The sequence below is a fragment of the Petaurus breviceps genome, unplaced genomic scaffold (assembly GCF_028583685.1).
Source record: "Petaurus breviceps papuanus isolate PSGF00001 unplaced genomic scaffold, PetGlider_PUasm1.0 156, whole genome shotgun sequence".
In the NCBI taxonomy this organism is placed as follows: Eukaryota; Metazoa; Chordata; class Mammalia; order Diprotodontia; family Petauridae; genus Petaurus; species Petaurus breviceps.
Window position 1 is genome coordinate 7,438,140 of NW_027185720.1, and position 18,785 is coordinate 7,456,924.

Genomic DNA, 18,785 nt, shown 5'->3' on the forward strand with positions numbered 1-18,785 from the left:
TCTCTGTCTCTGTCTCTGTCTCTCTGTCTCTCTGTCTCTGTCTCTCTTTCTTCCCCTTCCCCTCTCTGCTACCCCATCTGGTTTATCTCTCCTCTCTCTCCCCTCACCCACTGGGCATAAAAAGAAAAACAATGCCCTGAAACATCTATGCATAGTCAAGCAAAGCAGATTCCCACCTCTGACCCGCCTAAAATGTATTTCACAACGCTCTTTCTTCTCCCGGCGTCTGTGGGCTAGCTTCTTCGTCGAGCTATTCTTCCCCTCATGTACGCCTGCCATCTTCTGTATGTCTAAGTAGCAGAGGGGACAGTGGCTGGATCTGGACTCAGGAAGGTAAGTTCTCATTCTAACTAACCACATGACTTCAGGACAAGTCACTTAACCTCTCACAGTTTCAGTTTTCTCATCTATAAAATAGGGACAATAAAACCAACTACTTTACAGGGCTGTTGTGAGATCACCTGAGAACATAGGTAAAGTGCTTTGTGGCCTTAATGCACTAGAAAAATGTTGCTTGGCCTAAGAGCTATAGCATTTTTCTCCTTTCCCCTTTTCTTCTTAATTAAAAGCACTCTTAATCAGATTGGCTATCCTCTGGACAACTGCATCCCTGGACAAGGGCCAGTCATTACCGTATATCATGATGTAATTGGGGTCTGGTGCATGAAAAAGGGAATCTTTCTTCATAGAGACCTGTGAGGGGGGAAATCCTCACTGCCTAAGGTGCTCCAGGGATGTGCCAGACCATTCCCCACTCCCACCAGCGCCCCTTCCGCCAAAACTGGCATGGCCTAGAGAGGCATTTCCTTTTCTCTGATACCGTCTTCTTAGCCCATCTGGCTCCTTCCCATGTCCTACTTTCTCCTATGTGGTTCTTACTCTTAATTGGCAGGAAGAAACTTGCTCAGGTCAATCAATCAATTAATTGGTGTTTATTAAGTGCCTCCATGATATGCTAGGGATACAAAGACAAAAATCAAGCAGTCCCTGTCCTCAAGGAGCTTACATTCTAGGGTGGAAATATATACATGCACTCATACATATACATATATACACACTCATGCATACATACACACATACATGTTGGGGAAATACATGGTCACATATAAGTTTTTACAAAACACGCTAGGTTGTTTTGGAGGTTTTTGTTTTTTGTTTTGTTTTGTTTTTATGGGAATGGGACTTGAATCTGAGATTTCATTGGTAAGAGAATTCCCAGTTGAAGAAAATTTCTCTACCAATGACGTTTGGAACCTTCTTTACCACTTAGAGTGTCCAGGAATTGCCTGGGGGCACTGGTCCAAGGTTATATAGTCAGTATGTATCAGAGGCTGGATTTAAAGTCAAGTCTGCTGGACTTTGAAGCCAATCCTATCCACTGGGCCACACTGCTTCTTGTACAAAACCGACACAAAGTAAGTACAAGATAATTTAGGGGGACACCACCATTGGATGGAGGATCAGGAAAAGCCTCATGTAGAGATGATACAGGGACTTCAAAGGAGGCATCTAAGAGGCAGAGGAGAAGAGGGAGGGCATTCTCGGCATGAGGGACAGCCAAGGTAAAGGCAAGGAGATGGGAAACTGGATTGAATGTGTAAGGAATAGCAAGAATTCATCAGCAACGAATGGTGGTTCTCATGTTTGGTAGGGAATGTAATACAGTGGAAAGACCACCATCTTTGGAGTCAGCCCTCGGTTTGAGCTTGGACTTACAATGTCTGTGACTGTGGGCAATAATTTAACATCTCTAGGGCTCACTTTATATTAACTCTAGGAATGAAGGAGTTGGACCAGAATATAGCGGGAAGAGCTTGGGAATTGTAGTCAGGAAGGCCTGGGTTCAAATCTTGCCTCAGAAACTTATGACCTTTGTGACCCTGGGCAAATCACTTCCTTTCTGTACTTCTTTTCGTTCATCTGCAAAATGAGAGGATTGGACTTGTTGGCCTCTCAGCCCTCCCCCCCATCCCTTCCCACCTCCCCCACTCCTGTCCAACTCCACATCTATGAGCTTATGATCCTATGATTGATATGTCTCAAGCTCTCCATCACATCCTGAGCACCTGCCACGCTCAAAAAAAATCCATCAGGTCACAGATAGGTTTCAAGTTATCTCCATAGAGGACTTGTGGTCAAATTCTGACTATGTCACCTTTGGGACTGCCTGAGGACTCTCTGTGCCAGTCAAAGGCACAAGGAGAAAGCCCACACATGCTTTAAAAAAAGTGAGAGAAAGAGAACAAGGAATGAATGGGGGGAGTATTCCCAATCAAGCTGAACTATCCATTTTCCCCCTCCCCACTCTCCCCTCATCTCTGTCTCTCTCTGTCTCTCCTTTCTCTGTCTCTGTCTCTCCTCTCTCTGTCTCTCTCTTCTCTCTGTCTCTCTCTGTCTCTCTCTCTCTGTCTCTGTCCTAGGCTGTATACCCCATGATGAACTTTTCCGCTGGCCACCACTGGAGACCCGCGGATGCATATAGAAAGGGCGTTAAGCAGATGAGCCCATCTGTGGGATTCCTGGTTGTGTCCAAGTGAGGAAGAGGACTGCTATCTTCCTGGTGGCCAGGGAGGCTTCAGGCCTTGATCTCCTAGCCCAGGCTGCTGACACCTGGCCAGGCACATGGGGGTGGTTATTTTCTGCCTGTTTTGTATCTCTTTTGTATCAGACCTTGTTAGCTTCAAAAGGTAAGAAGAATAAGCTGCCAGAGGCCTGGGAGCTAAAATTCATGTCAACTTTTGCTGGTGGGGAGCTGAGTCCCTTACAGACTTCTTTGACTGAACATAGAAGTGGATGGACAACACTCAACATGGAAATCATAGGGTCCTTAGAACATAGAACACGAGAGGTAAGAGAGAGAGAACCTAGAAACCAGTCCCCTTATTTTATAGATGACAGAAGTATGACCCAAATTGGAGAAGTGATTTTGGAACCCAGATTCCCCCCAGTCAATCTTGTGTACCCCCAAATACATGCAGCAGGACTGGGACCCTTCTGTTTTGTATAAGTCAGTCATTCATGTGTCCAGGCTCTTGGCCACCAAGCGTGTCCTTCCCTTTGGCCCCTTGGCTCCCCTACCATTTCAACACAGTGCCCAGATGTGGAACAGGCTGGCTCACACCAGCAGTCCCACCTCACACAACTCTGCATGGCTCCTCCAGGATCTGCTATTGCTCAGCTCAGATGCTGTGAGGTGAACGACAGGGGACTTGACCCAGAAGAGTCACTTGCTGTTAAAATGCTTTTAAGAAAGGTGCTTTTTAGGCTATGCTTTATGGGATTGGAGTTGTGGCACTGGAAGGACCTCAGAGATCATTGAATCCTATGCCCTCATTTCGAAGATTTGAAAACCCCTGAGGCCCAAAGAACAGCACTTTGCTCAAGGGCACAGAAGTTCTAAGCCTCAGACACAGAATCTTAAACCTGTGTTTCTCACTTCAGAGTCAATTTATTTTCTTTAACACACAAAGAAGATTTTATCAATATCTTTTGGGTTTACAGAACCTAGATTTTTCTCTGTACCTCTCCCACTCCCTGTTCCCATCCTGGATCCCACAGGAATTTGCCAGTGTTTTCAGCCATGTCTTGTTATTTTCCCACTTTTTGCTTAGAAAACAAACACAAATGGGACTATTCCTTTTGTCACTTTTAAAAAAATTTTACTCATTAAATTAATTAATTAATTAAGCATTCATTTCAGTGCATAATAAATTTGTAGTTACTCCCTCTGAGTCTCCATCAGCATTCTCTTTTTCGGTCCATTCTCCTCCAATTACATTGACATATGCTATGAAAATCATTGAAGGAAGCTTGTTCAGGGTGTATTGTTTCTTGTGTTTTATCACTACAGTCTGTGGCCCATAGAAAGATGGAAGAACACCCACCCTAATTATACAGTCAATTAACAAAGGTAGAAATTAGATGGGAACTAATCCTTAGTCAATTAGATGCAGTGAAATGTTTTCATCATTGGAGGAAAGCTGATGATGCCACAGAGGAAATGTTTTGTGATTGGTTAAAGATACTCAGACATACCTTTGACCTATGGTTAATATAGCAAGCCATTTTGGAAGGGTGAAGTCTGGCAGCAAAGTAGTTAAAGTTCAGGAGTTTCTAAGCTCAAGACCAGGGGTGGGAAACTTGCGGCCTTGAGGCCACATGTGGCCTTCTGGGTCCTTGGGTGCAGCCTTTTTGACTGAGTCCAACTTTTACAGAGCAAATCCTTTTATTAAGGGGATTTGTTTTTGAAGTTTGGATTGAGTCAAAGGGCCACACTTGATGACCTAGGCCACATGTGGCCTTGAGGCCACAGGTTCCCCACCCCTGCTCTAGAGTGTTTTGAGAAGGCAAATCCTTGTCCCTGAACTGGAGGTGAAAGGGAGAGGTAGAGGAATGGGTATTGCACTTACCACACCCCTGATGATAATGTTTTCAGAGCCTAGACTAGTGACAAACAATTTATCCAACTGGGAGCTGAGACATAAGGACAGGCAGTTTCAGGACTCCACCAGACCTTGGAGCTAGCCCTAAGAAAAACTTCATGAGGACTCCAGAAAGGGAGTAAAGGATCTCCAGCAATCAAGAACTGTGAGCCATAACCGCTCTAAATTTGGGTCCACTCTCCCTAAGACTATGTGTGTACAAGGGAAGGGTATGCCTCCAATTTAGGGGAGGGAATTTGTTTCTGAAACAGCTGTCCTTGCTATACCACTTTTGCAAATACCCTTTCCTAAAATCTAATTGATGTGAACTGGTTGACTGATATTGGAGAGCATACCAAATGGGGGCTTGTAAGTGACAGTGCTAGAAATGCCAACCTCTAAAGGTTATCCTTAGAACCCTGGGAAAATGAGTCTCCTCTGGAGACCCACACTGCCTTTGCTGGGGAGAAGTGGGGAATTAGCCCCAGAAGAGTTATACCCAAACCACTCTATTGATTCCTTTTTTAAAAGAGCTTCAGGGCTGAATTACTGCTTAAAATTGGCAGTTGATAAGACATTGGATGGGTGTGGGAAGTAAGAAGAAGCAGAGGGGGCTCAGGTCAAGGCACGGGGGTCCAATCCAACGCTGCCACTTCTCTGTCTTTTCAGTCTTGAACAAGTTTCTTCAAGATGGCAGAGAGAATTCTGGAAGTTGTCTGAGCTCTCCCAGTTTCCCTTGGAAACAATATTAAATGAAGCCTCTTAAAAAATTGAACAAGTTCCTTCCCTTGGTGTGGCAGAATGGAAAGTGTTCTGATTCAGCAGCTGAGGACCTGGATTCAAATCCTTTCTTTGCTACTTGCTGCCTGTGTAACACTAGCCATATTATGCAACCTCTCTGGACCTCAGTTTCCTCATTGGTCAAATAAAAAGTTTGGACCAGATAACTTCTAAGGTCTCCTCCAGCTCTGAATCTATGATCTTCCCTGAATCTGAACCTCCACATCTGTAAAATGAGACAAAGGGGCTAGATCACAGGTCAAGCAAGACTCTATTCAAATTCAAATGTAATTGGGAAATATTTACCCCAAAATTCAATACAACATGCTGTAGTTGTTGTTTAGTCATGTCTGACTCTTCGTGACCCTATTTGGGGTTTTCTTGGCAAAGATTCTAGACTGGTTTGCCGTTGCCTTCTTCAGCTCATTTTACAGATGAGGAAACTGAGGCAAATAGGGTTAAGTGACTTGCCCAGGGTCACACGGCTAGGAGTATCTGAAGCCAGATTTGAACTCAAGAGGATAATTTTATCTACTATGCTACATATTTCTCTATGATACAGCATAAATAGCGTTAATTTGTGTTTTTCTAAGTCAGTATGCTGTTATCCCTGTTAAGGCAGGGATCTGTTTCTATCGGAACTTGACCACTGGGCTAGATGACCTTTAAGGTTTTTCTTCCAAAACTAAAGTCTCTGAAACAGAGATGCCAAACATAAGGCCTGTGGGCCAAGTGGGGCCCACAATACAAGGAACATAATAACAAGGAAATATTTAAACCAAATAAATAAAGATATAATATAAATAACATTTCATTCTAAAACTAAGTCAGTATGAAGCCTTCAGGGGTCCTTATGTGGAGTTTTATGGCTTTTCTCTCTGAGTTTGATGTCACTGATCTAAGACCATCATTGTGCACAAGATTTCCTAACGGCATAATCGATTACTCTCTTTCATATGAATAAAAACCTGAACAGTTATGTAGGAAATAAGTCATTTTCTGGCTTGATTTGGAGATTTGGACCCAATCGTTTTATTTTTAAAAGATTGGATTATAATGTCTTCCTTCTAAATAGAATGCAATCCATACCGATTTAAAACTTTATTTGTGATTTTTTTGGCTCAGAGATGAAAATATTTTTCTAATATCTCTTGCCACTTCCCCAGCTAAAAGCAATGAATGTATTTATTAGCTTTATTATTACTCATGTCCATGAATGGTGTGTCACTTCTTGTACCCAGAGGAAGGAGGTATTTATTCCCTTGTTGATCTGGGTAAATTTTCATTACCTGGCCCCTTCCTAGGGACAGCAAAATGGTTCAGGGGATAGAGAGCATAGAGTCAGGAAGACTCATCTTCCTGAGTTCAAATCTGGCCTCACACACTTACTAATTGTATCACCCTGGGCAAGTCACTTAACCCTGCCTGCCTCAGTTTCTGTAAAATGAGCTGGAAAAGGAAATGGCAAATCACTCTAGGATCTTTGCCATTAAAACCCCAAATGGGGTGGGATACAATACCAATGGCCTTCCAACCTTGCTGGTCTTCTTATACTTGACTCCCACTCACAATGGCCTCCTTGTGGGTTGAATGTGCAAGTTGAGTCTCAACCTGAAATTTGCAAGGGTCTCCCTCTAGGAACGCAGCTTAGGAATTCATCCAAGATTTAAAATCTTAGAAAGTTGCCTAGGGTCTGGCGAGTTAAGTGATTTACCCAATATTACCCAACTAGTAAATGTTCAGAAAAATGACTCCAATCCAGGATTTCTTAACATCAAGGCTAACCAATTCTTTACTCCAGAAAACCTTTCAAACTGCCCATTTCTACCACCTCTCTGGACTCCCCATTCCCTAACAAAAAACTCTTTTTTTGTCTTTTTTTTTTTTGGAGGGGGGAAGGCAGGGCAATTGGGGTTAAGTGATTTGCCCAAGGTCACATGACAAGTAAGTGTTAAGTGTCTGAGGTTGGATTTGAACTCAGTTCCTCCTGACTCCAGGGCCAGTGCTCTGTTCACTGCACCACCAAAACTCTTAACAATTATAGCCAACAGTAACATTAAGTCCAATTCAAAAACCATCTATTAAAGTGCCTACAGTATGCCAGATACAATGCATATGAATGGATCTTCAGAATACTTTTTTCTCCTAAAACTTAGAAGACTTTGCTCTCCCAGGTCTCCCCTCCCAATTTAGAGAGCACTGACACTTTACCAAGTTTACCAAGGCTGAGCTCAGTTGACTAGCCTGCCCCAGCACAGGCTCCCAGGAGGTTTTGCATTTGGATCAAGGGTGGTATGTATTCCAGCCTGGGGGAGGGGCGACAGATGCTGATAGGAGAGGTTAAGCCATTGGCTGTGAATTTTCCATGGTTAATTTCTAAATTGCAAGGCCAGTCTCCCCTCTGGTTTATGCAGCTGGTTGAGATGATCTCTTTGGTGGATTAAGAGGGGTGGGGGGTGGGTTTGCTAGGGGGGATTATTAAAATTGTCTCCTCCAAATGCTTCGACTTGCTCGGTGACAGATGTTGCCTGGTTAATGGGGCAGGAGAAGATGAGGAGACTGTCTGGGACTTAAAAAAAAAAGAAAGGGAAAAAAATCTGTGGGTTAACCTCATTCTGTTAGAGAGTCAGCTGAGTGAAGCATGCTTCCCCTGCAGCAAGGAGAAGGTGGTTTAAATCTCTGCCTCCTGAACTAACTAGGTCTAAGTTGCTGGGTGTAAATGATTTGGTCCATCCCAACTCTACATGACCCCAGGGATGTTATCCATCTTGACAAAGATACTGGAGTAGTTTGCCATTTCCAGTGTGTCCCCATGTCACAGATGAAGAATTGTGGCAAATAGGGGTTAAATGACTTGCCCAAAGTCACACACCTAGTCAGTGTCTGAGGCTGGATTTGAACTCAGATCTTCTCGACTTCAAGCCCAGTGTTCTATCTACTGTGCCGCCTAGCTATCCTCAGCTAGGTATAAAGTCCTGAGCAAATTATTTCACCTTTGTAGGTTTCAGCTTTTGCTCCCCACTATATGACACTACCTTACTACTAATCAGCTATTATTATTACATAAAGATTTATCAGTTGAGGTTTTTGTGAGAAGGAACTATTTTCATTTCATAGAATCATAAATCTATGATGAGGCAGGTAGGTGGTACAGGCCTGGTGTCAGGAAGGCCTGAGTTAGAATTCATCCTCAGATACCTATTAGCTGTGTGACCTTGGACAAGTCACTTAACCTCTGTTTGCCTCAATTTCCTCATCTGTAAAACGGGGATAATAATAACACCTACCTCCTGGCATTGTTTCAATTGTAAAGCAGTGTCCTGCACATAGTAGGTATCATATAAATGTTACCTGTTAGAGTCAGAAGGGACCTTAGAAGTCATTGATTCTATCTTCCCACTCAGTGCAGGTATTCGTGAGTCACACTTCTAGAAATGGGAAGCTCATTCCTTCACAAGGGATTCCATTTTATTTTGATGGTTCCTTTAATTCTTGATAGTATGTAAGTTCCTTGAGAGTAGGGCTCATTTCATTCTTTATATTTGTATCTCAAGTTCCCGGCACATAGTAGGTGCTTAATAATCACTTTTGATTGATTAGAAAGTTGTTCTTTATATTTTTGCATGATATCACATGTATAATTGACATCACATTGCTTGCCTTCTCAATGACTGGGGAAGGGGTACAAAGGAAAGAATTTGGAACTCAAATTTAGAAAACATGAATGTTAAAAATAATAAATTTATTTGAAGGAAGGGAGGGAGAGAAGGAAGGAGGAAGGAAGAAAGGAAGGAAGAAGGAAGGAAAGAAGAAGGAAGCAAGGAGAGAAGGAAGAAAGCAAGGAGAGAAGGAAGGAAGGAGAGAAGGAAAGAAGGAAGAAAGGAAAGAAGAAGGAAGGAAGGAGAGAAGGAGGAAAGGTGAGAAGGAAGGAAGCAAGGAGAGAAGGAAGGAAGGAGAGAAGGAAGGGTGTTCCTTCTCTTGAGTACAAACCTGCTTTCTAGAACTGTATCTAATTCTTCATATTAAGACCCTTTGAATATTTGGGGACAGTTACTATGTCCCTCTCTCACCTCTCCAAGTTACATATTGCCATTTCCTCCTATGAGAGCAGCAGTGTGGTACAGTGGATAGAAAGCTGGTCTTAGAGAAAGGAAGACATGAGTTCAAAGCCTCACCTCTGATCCATCCTGGCTGTGTGACTCTGGACAAATCATTTAACCTGAAAGTCTCAGTTTCCCAGGAGGACTCTCTAAGGATAGAAATTGCAGAGAAGGTACTGACCAGCATTGTTAGAAGTGCCCCACTTTGAGGTCCCCTACACCAATGAAATCACAAGTCTTGTCCCCCAAAAGTCCTTCCCGTACCATGTATCCAGACTTCTCAAGATCCTCATTGCTCTCTTCTGGAAGGTAACTTTGTCTCCTCTTGTCCATCATGTTCCTCAGTAGATGGTGTCCTAATGCACAGAGTCCTCCTTGAAAATTTTAGAACATCTATAGCTGAGAACAAAAGGGAGACATCTTACCCTGAGGTCTAGATAAACAGTGTTTGAGAGATGGAAGGAACCTCATTGCTCTCTGGTCCACCCATGCTCAGACATCTTCCTGACATTAAGTCTCAGTTATTCCTGTTTTTTCTTTCTGGAGTCAAAGGAAATAAGTCTAATTCATCCCTCCTCCATATAACAGCTCTTCAGATCCTTAAAGACAGCTCTTCTGTCTTCCCTCTCCCTTCCTCTTCTCAGTTTCTTTTTTCCTCCAGCCTAAAACATGCCAAATTCCTCCCCTTCTCAGAACTAGATAAATCTAACCACTAAATAAACAAGAAAGAAATTAACAAGGTGAATAGAATTTTAGGAAAGTTAGATATGATAGAGCTCTGGAGAAAAGTGAATGGGAATAGAAAGGAGTATGCCTTTTTCTTGGTGGTACATGGCACCTACACAAAAACATACCAAATTCCTCCATCCCATCCTCATCTGACATGGACTGGACTTGCAGAAGTTACCAAACTTATTTGATCTACCACCCCCTTAAAAAAAATTACCCTGTAGCACAGCGAGTAAGAGCACCGGCTGCAGTATCAGGATGACCTTGGAGATGGAATCCCAGGCTCAGACACTTAGCACCCACCCAGAAACACCTGGCCGTGTAACCTTGAGCAAGTTACTTAACCCCAATTGCTTAGGGGCGGCCAGGTGGCTCAGCGAGTAAGAGCAGCAGCTCCAGTGTTGGGATGACCTGGAGATGGAATCCTGGGCTCAGACACTCAGCACCACACCCAGAAATAACTGGCCATGTAACCTTGAGCAAGTTACTTAACCCCAATTGCTCAAAAAAAAAAAAAATTTACCCAGTGCTTCCCCTGCCCCCACAAATCTACTTTCTTTTACCCTTTAATGGTGTTTTAAAAAATTGCATCACCTGAGGCTACTACCACCCCCCATCATTCCAGTACCCCCAAGGGGTGGTATCCCTTTGGGAACCTATGGACTACCGTGTTTCCCTGATAATAAGACACTGTCTTATTATTTTTTTTGGACAGAAAAACACCAGAGGGCTTATTTTCAGGGGAGGGCTTATTTTAATGAACATTGACAGCAATTTTAATAAACAGGTAAATGTGAACAAAAAAAGTACCTTTATTCAATAAGCAAATCACTGGGGAAGAACAGGATGACGCGCTCACTGCTGCAGCTCTGATTGGATGCAGCTTGGAGTGCAGCATGCATTTCATGGGGGGGGGGAGACGGTGCATACAGAGGGTACCGTAATGTAGCGTGTAGTGCAGGGGATCACCTTCACTACAGTAGCAATCTCAATAGGGCTTATTTTGGGGGGAGGGCTTATTTTAGAGGAATCTTACACAGTAAGGGGAGGGCTTATTTTCGGGATAGGTCTTATTATCAGGGAAACACGTTAGAGACAAGTCTTCACTATCCTGACTACCCTCCTCTGGACCCTCTCCATCTTCTCAGTGTCCTTTTTTTTTTTTTGCCTTTTGGAGGGCAATTGGGGTTAAGTAACTTGCCCATGGTTACACGGCTAGTGTGTGTGTGTGTGTGGGGGGGGGGGTGTTAAGTGTCTGAGGCAGGAACCGAACTTGGATCCTCCTGACTCCAGGGCCGGCACTTTACTCACTGCAGTGTCCTTCTTAAACCATAGTTTCCAGAATAAAAATAGTTTCTATAATGAAAATAATACTTTGGATGAGAACTGACAAGTACAGAGTACAGTCAGACTAATACTTTTCTATTTCCTCTTAACGTAGCCAAAGACTGCATAAGGTTTTTTTCACTACTATAGAGTAATTTTAAAAAATGACAACAGCCATAGCTAGCATTTATATAGTGCTTTGCAAACACTTTCAAAAATTATCTTATTTTATTATCACAACAACTTTGGGAGGTAGGTGCTATTATTATCCCCATTTTACAAGTAAGGAAACTGAAACAGGTAGAAGTTAAATGACATGCTCAGGGTCACACAGCTAGTAAGTATTAGAGTCCTTATTTGAAGTCAGGTCTTCCTTATTCCAGGTTCAGCACTCTATCACTGTATCACCTAGCTACCTATATCATATTTATGGCTCATATTGATCCAGCAATCAATTGAAACCCCCAAATTGTTTTAAGAATAATTGCTGCCTATCCATGCTTTCCCCATATTATTCCAGCCCAGTGCTGAATCTAATTTGATTTTCTCATCCATTGGGTTAGTCAGTTCTCCCAGATTTATGTAATTCTTCAAATTTGCTTGAGTATACCATCTATCCAAGTTATTGATGACAATGTTAAGTAGCATAAGACACAAGTCTAGATCCCTTAGGTGCTCCTCTGAAATTAAACTATTAACAACTAAATGTTGAGTCCAGCTAGCTGTTCAAAGACTCCAAATGCATCTGATTGTATAATTGTTTAATCCACATCTCTCCACCCTCTCCATAGGAATGGTGTGAGAAATTTCATCTAAAGTTTCACTAAAATCTAGGTAGAATTTATCCACAGCATTCCCCTAACCTGTTATCTATCCACCCCAAAAGTAAAGTAAATTAGTCTGGCCGTGACCTGTTCTGGATGGAGCCACACTGGCTCTTTCTAATCACCACTTCCTTTCCTAAATGTTTACCAACCATCTCTTTAATGATTCACTCTATAGAGTTTTCCCAGGACTCCAAGTAAAGCTTATTTCCCTGTATTTGGCAGATCCTGTTCTCTTTCATTTTCTGAAAATCAGACCCACATTGTCCTTCTCCAATCTGGCAATGAGTTCCCCACTTTCCAATATCTCCCAGATATCACTGACTGGGACTTGGCCATCCTAGCTGGCAGTTCTTTCTTGGCCCAAGGGTGTAGTTTGGGCAGATGACTTGACTTCATCAAGGGCAGCTGGGAGCTCCATGGGTGCCGAAGGAAGTTTAAAAGGGCACCCAGATAAGCAGGTAGTTTTCTTATCATCATATTAAATTTATGATCCATTCAAAAATTCATATGTAACCGATACATAATAAAGTTCTCAGTATCATATTTAATCTTCTTTTGATATTCCTCCTTGAATACTGAAATAGCTATTGATATTCCTCCTTGAATACTGAAAGTTATTTTTTTTTGCCATGCTCAAAATATTAAAAAAAATTTAACAGCTCCTGCCTTCAAGGAACTTACCTTTGGTTGTAGAAAAATAGCAAGTATGCAGAAAAGGAAAAACGGTATTTACACGAAGTTCATATAAAGTTTTGGGAGATATATGTTTATCTATATTTTAATGTTGACTTTCTCAAATGCTGGGATGGGAGGGAGGGAGAAAGGCAATCGAGAACTCAAAATGTAACAAAAATAAAGGAACTACAATTAAAAAAAATAAAGTAACAGGAGATTGCGGGACCAATGCTAAAAACAGGAAAGATAATTTTGTTGCAGAAAGTGGCACTCTTCCCTGGATTCTCTCTGGACTCCTCCTTCTTCTTGTCTGATACATTGTTTCTTTTCAGTTACCCTTCTTCCTTCCCACATTTTACTTTCTGGAAGCCCTTGTAGGTGGAGTTCCCCTGTCAGAATATAAGCTCCCAGAGGGTAAAGACTGACTTGTTTGCTTGCATTTGTATTCCCAGCTCTTAGATACTGCTTGGTACAAAAGTAAGTGCTTAATAAATGGTCTCTTGGTCTCTCTGTGCCTATTTTTCTCACTCTGTGTCTTTTTCTCATTCTCTCTCTCTCTCTTTGTCCTGTGACCAATGGGTATACTTTATTATTCTTTATTTTTCATTTTTGGAGGCGGAAGGGCAGGGCAATTGGGGTTAAGTGACTTGCCCAAGGTCACTCGGCTAGTAAGTGTGAAGTGTCTGAGGTTACATTTGAACTCAGGTCCTCCTGACTCCAGGGCCAGTGCTCTATTCACTTGTGCCACCTAGCCGCCCCTAAATGGGTAAACTTTAAATGATTCTGTTGTCAATTTATTTTCCTAGGAAATACCTTGTTACTCTGTCTTAATTAAGTATTTTTGCTTTTGGTTTGTGGTTTTTCTATGTTCTATGTCATGACATATGCCTGGAAGCCACAGGTTCCCCACCCCTATGAGAAGGAAAAGTTTGGGGTGGGGGCTTGAGCCATGATATTCATAATTGATTATCTGACACAGTCCCACACTGAACCTGGAAGTAGCTAAGGGCTATCTCCTGTGTTAGGTTATTAAGGCATCCCTGCCTTGTGTGTATGTCATGGTTAGTGCTATTTATAGATCACAAGCTTGACCCAGAATTGAACAGGAGGAGGAGATCAGGCTGCGTTAGGTATTACATTTAGAAACGTGTATAGGGTTTTCAGCATTTCCCTTTAGTACAAAGCCAGCAAAGCTCATCTCTTCAATGTCAGTATTCTCCTAGTAATGTTATAAGGGTACAAGCCAAGAAGAAAAACCTCAGAAGAATTAAAATGATACCCCTCCCCCCACAAAAAATTAAACATGGAGATGACCCATCATATTACAAATGATGACTCGGTTGCAAGAAGTAGTCTAAAATCTAGGACAGCAGTTCTCAAATTTTTCAGTCTTGGGACCCCTACACTTCTAATTCTCTTAATTATTGAGGATCCCAAAGATCTTTTGTTCATGTGGGTTGTATCTATTGATATTTATATATTAGACATGAAAGCTGGTCAATTTTAAAATATTTAAATGTTATTATTTATTAATTTTAGTTTCATTTTAATTTTGAGGTCTCCAGCCTGTAAGGATAGATTCTCCATGGTCGATTTACAGAAACATAGACAAGATCTGTATGGGGTGATAAGAGATTGTGATTTCCATCGGTGAAGGGAGTGCCCATACAGGTGAAATCTTCCCCTCCACCAAGGTACCCAAAATCATGAGTCACCAGCTTAATCTAACCCTGCTTTGCCCCAAGGTTTGAGTAGAACTGACTCACCTAGGATCTTTTAAGGCTTGTCTAGCTAGGGCTTATTAGGACTTGTCCATGACTCTGGAATTCCTGCCTTGTTTTTAGTCCTGCAGGCAGTTTCCATGTAGCCTTTGATCTTCTCTTTAGTAGCAGGGATGCCTGACAATCTCCAGCTTAATCAGAGAGAAGTCCGTAGGTTTCCTTCTTAGCACTGACAATCCCCTCTTTGAGCCCAACCTCTGGCTGTCATGCTCCAGAGATCACCTCCACACAGGTGACTTCCTAAGATGCATACTCATCCCTGATCTCTCCTCTCAGCTCTGGTCCATCATTCGTGGTTACTTGATAGAAACTGCCACTTGGATCTGCCTCCAAGGCTCTAAACTCAATATGTCTGAAACTGAGCTTCCCTTCTAAACCTGCCTCTCCACCCAAATTTCCGGTTTTGTTGTTGACACCATCACCCTCCCAGTCACCTGAGCTTTAAATCTCTGAGTCATTTTTCACCTCTGTTTACTCATTAATTTTTATTCTGGAATAAATTAGGGTTACTCACTGTAGTAGTCAAAAGGAGAGCTCCCTTAGTTTGAGATATGGTCAACCTGTTTCCATGACTTCATTTGGTGGGAAATGCTGCCAAATGCACATGTAAGACATGGATCCAAAAAAAGGATTAATGAAAGGATATTCTGTTGGGGCAGTTGAGGTCTTAGGAGGGCTGAAGATGGAAAAAGAATGCTACAGTCCTCCAAATCCAGGTGTAAATTGGGAGGGTGGTATGGTGGCCCCAGTGATGGTTTCCTGGCTTTTGCCATTTCTGCTACACAATAAAGATCCTCCCTCCTTTTCAGGAATTCTAGGATGGTGATTGATGGGAATCAAGGAATTTGTTACCTCTGCTTCCAGACCTACACTTCGGAACCTTGGGGAACAGTAATTAATTGAAGAAGGGGATGAAAGTGGAATGCTCCTTATTTTACGCAAAGTTGGTAAACAAGGGGAGATTTGGAGAAGTTTATTGATGGTACTAGGTGTTAGATGGTCATCTGGACCCAAATGAGGACTTTTATCCTTCTCTCCACTGATACAGCCACCATGTTAAGTCATTGCCTCATCCCCAGCTCTTTCCCTAGCTGCTGAGCTAGCTTCCTAATTGGTCTCCTTGCTGTCAGCCTCTCCTCTCTTCAGTCTGTCCCTTCCTCACTCTTTCATGCTGATCCATGGCATCAATAACATGGGAAACTCCCCTAACAAGATCAGTTGCAACCACTCATACCTTCTCATTTTTCTTGACTCTTATCTATGCCCTTCTGGAAATTCTTCCTGGTGGATCAACCCAGGATTCCAGGGGACCTTCCTCCCAATCTCTTGATATTGCTTGGATATCAATGGAATATGTGGGTGGTTCATTTGTTCTTTCTCAACCTGTCCATATGATCAGCCTGTCTCTTTTTCTGATTATACAATTCTCTGATAATATCATATGCACTTTTCTGCTGAACAATTCTACATCGAATTATCTTGAAACTCACTCATACCCACCAAGGGCTTCTCCACTGCCATTTTGATGACTCATAACTTTAATTCTTTGGAGGATTACTAGTCACAAGGCTTCTCTAGAATATGAAGAGGCCACTAGGTGGCACAGTGGGTAGAATGTCAGACCTGGAGTCAGGAAGGGCTGAGTCTTTTTCAGGGGTGGGGGGAGGAAAGGCAATGGGGTTAAGTGACTTGCCCAGGGTCACACAGCGAATAAATGTTTGAGGCTGAATTTGAACTCAAGTCCTGACTCCAGGACTGGTGCTCTGTCCACTGTGCCACCTAGTTGCCCCATGGCTGAGTCTTAATAAATGATAACTGGTTGGTTGACTTAATGTCTGGATTTATACAAAATATAAATTAGGGGTAAATTATTCCTTTTGCAAACACATTCATGATCAGATTCTTTAAAGTAACAATTTCCCTCCCTTATGCATTCAAATTAATTTATATTTTAAAAAAATCTTTTTTGGGGGGAGGGGGGAAGGCAAAACAATTGGGGTTAAGTGACTTGCCCAGGTCACACATCTAGTAAGTGTGTCAAGTATCTGAGACTGGATTTGAACTCAGGTCCTCCTGACTCCAGGGCTGGTACTCTATTCACTGTGCCACCTAGCTGCCCCAAATTAATTTATTTGAAAAAAAAAATGGTATCAACAGAAATTTTCAGGAACAACTTAGTTGTAGGGTCTTATTTGCCCTCGGTGTAAACAACCTTTTGATTATGTCTCAGGCCTTAAAGATTCTTGAATAAAATTCTCTAAGGAAAGGAAGATAGTGTGATTGGACAGGGGCCAAAACCATCCTTGGCCTCAGAAGTAGCTTAGGCTAGATTTGTCTGTTTTAGGATTAAAATTTTCCAATTCTTCCCTCCCATTTTCCCCTCTTTCTTTCCCCCCTTTTCCCTTTATTTTCTCTTTTCTCCCTTTCCTTCCCTTTTTCTTTCTCCCTTCCTTTCATCTCTTCTTCCTTCACCTCTCTACTCCTTCCCTCTTTTCTCCACTCCTCCCCTTCCCTCCTTTTTCTTCTTTTTCCTTATCTTTCCTCTCCCCTCCACTTCTCCATTCCTCTTCTCTCTCCCTCTCTCTTCTCCTTTTCCTTCTCTTTTCTACTCTCTCCTCCTCTTCATTTTTTCTTTCCTCTCCTTTTCTCTCTTCCCTTGCCCTCTCCCCTTCTCTCCTCTCTCCTTTCTTCTCTTCTCCCCTCTTCTCTTCTTTCCCATCCTCTCTTCACCCCTTCCCTCCCTTCCTTTCTCCTGTTCTCCCTTTCCTTATTCTCCCTTCCCCTGTTCTCTACTTCCTTCTGTTTTTTTTTCTCCTTCCAGCTACTACAAAAACTACAGATGTGAACATTGGCAACGCCCAGAATCTTAGGAAAACTGGCAGCATTCCATTCCCCTTGCTTTCCGGTAGATGGAGTCATCTGGACACACGGTCCAGGAATCCTTCCAAAACACAAAGGAATGTTTTCACAAATACTTCGGGGACTGACATTGGTGTGCATGGCTGTTGACACACCAGCCAAGCTAATTAGATAATTGCCAATAAGTAATGCTTTACATGTGATGCCACATGAAGAGTGGAAGAAAATACTGGAAAAGACCCATCTGGGTTCCATTCATGGTCCTGTTAATGTCTAATCTTGACCCCACTTGCCATCTGTACAACTACTTGGTGACTTAGTGTCTCCTGTGAAGACTGGTGTAAGAACACTGAGTTCTAGCTCATGTTGGGTATATTCTGAGAGCAAGTCATACAATCATTGGAAATGTTAGAGCGGAACGCACTGGCGGCATTTAGCCTGGAGAAGAGCTGTCTTCAAGTATTTTAAAGACTGTCTTATGGAAGAGGGTCTTGTTCTGCTTGGTCCTGGAGGACAGAAGCAGGAGTGTGATAGGACCATATTTCTCCTTCTCATCACTTTCCCCAGGATTGGGGATTCGTTTTCCCAGAAGGTAACAAAGTTTCTCCTGGGTCTTGATAGGTGTCTGTCCCAGTCTTCTGGTTACCTAAGGGTAGAAAAAGTCCAGACCATGTGCAGTGAGGGCCCCTCCAGCTTGATGGGTGTCTGAAACCACTCTAGAAACTGTGCCATGCCCTCTGGGCCAGACCAGGTTTGCCTGGAGATGAGAGAAGCTGAATGCTTTGCTGCATATCTTTGCAGCATTGACTTCTTTTTTTAAACAGTTCAATGTCTTGTAAGTGCCTCATGTTACATGAAATCCTAACCCATTTTAAGTCTACCTTTAATGAGAACCAAGGGGGAAAGCTGAGAAGAAGCAAATGGAAGCTTGATGTTAGGGGGATTTCCCTGATAATGAAAATCATGCCAAAGTAAAGTGAGACACCTTAAACAGGGGTGGCCTCAAGACCACATGTGGCCTTCTAGGTCCTCCAGTGTGGCCTTTTGACTGAGTCCAAGTTTTACAGAATATATCCTTTTATTAAGGGGATTCATTCTGTGAAGTTTGGATTCAGTCAAAGGGCTGCACTTGAGGACCTAGAGGGCCACATGTGGCCTGGAGGCTGTAGGTTCTCCACCCCTGGACTAGATGATTCAGACCAAGTAGTCCTTGGTTATATCTCAGGAAATGTATGAATTTGGAGGGGGGGAGGTACATATCTTTACTTTCACACTGACCTCTGTCTG

At 42.5% G+C, this 18,785-nt stretch overlaps 1 protein-coding gene across 4 annotated transcripts in view; it reads left to right on the forward strand.

The window, feature by feature from the left end:
* The first annotated feature begins 17,819 nt into the window (after positions 1–17,819).
* Positions 17,820–18,785, forward strand: part of TCP11L2 (t-complex 11 like 2) — a 58,972-nt gene continuing 58,006 nt past the window's right edge. For all 4 annotated transcript variants that reach the window (XM_069081990.1, XM_069081994.1, XM_069081992.1 and 1 more), the window contains exon 1: positions 17,820–18,090. The gene's annotated coding sequence lies outside the window, so the exon portion shown is untranslated. The remainder of the gene's footprint in view (positions 18,091–18,785) is intronic.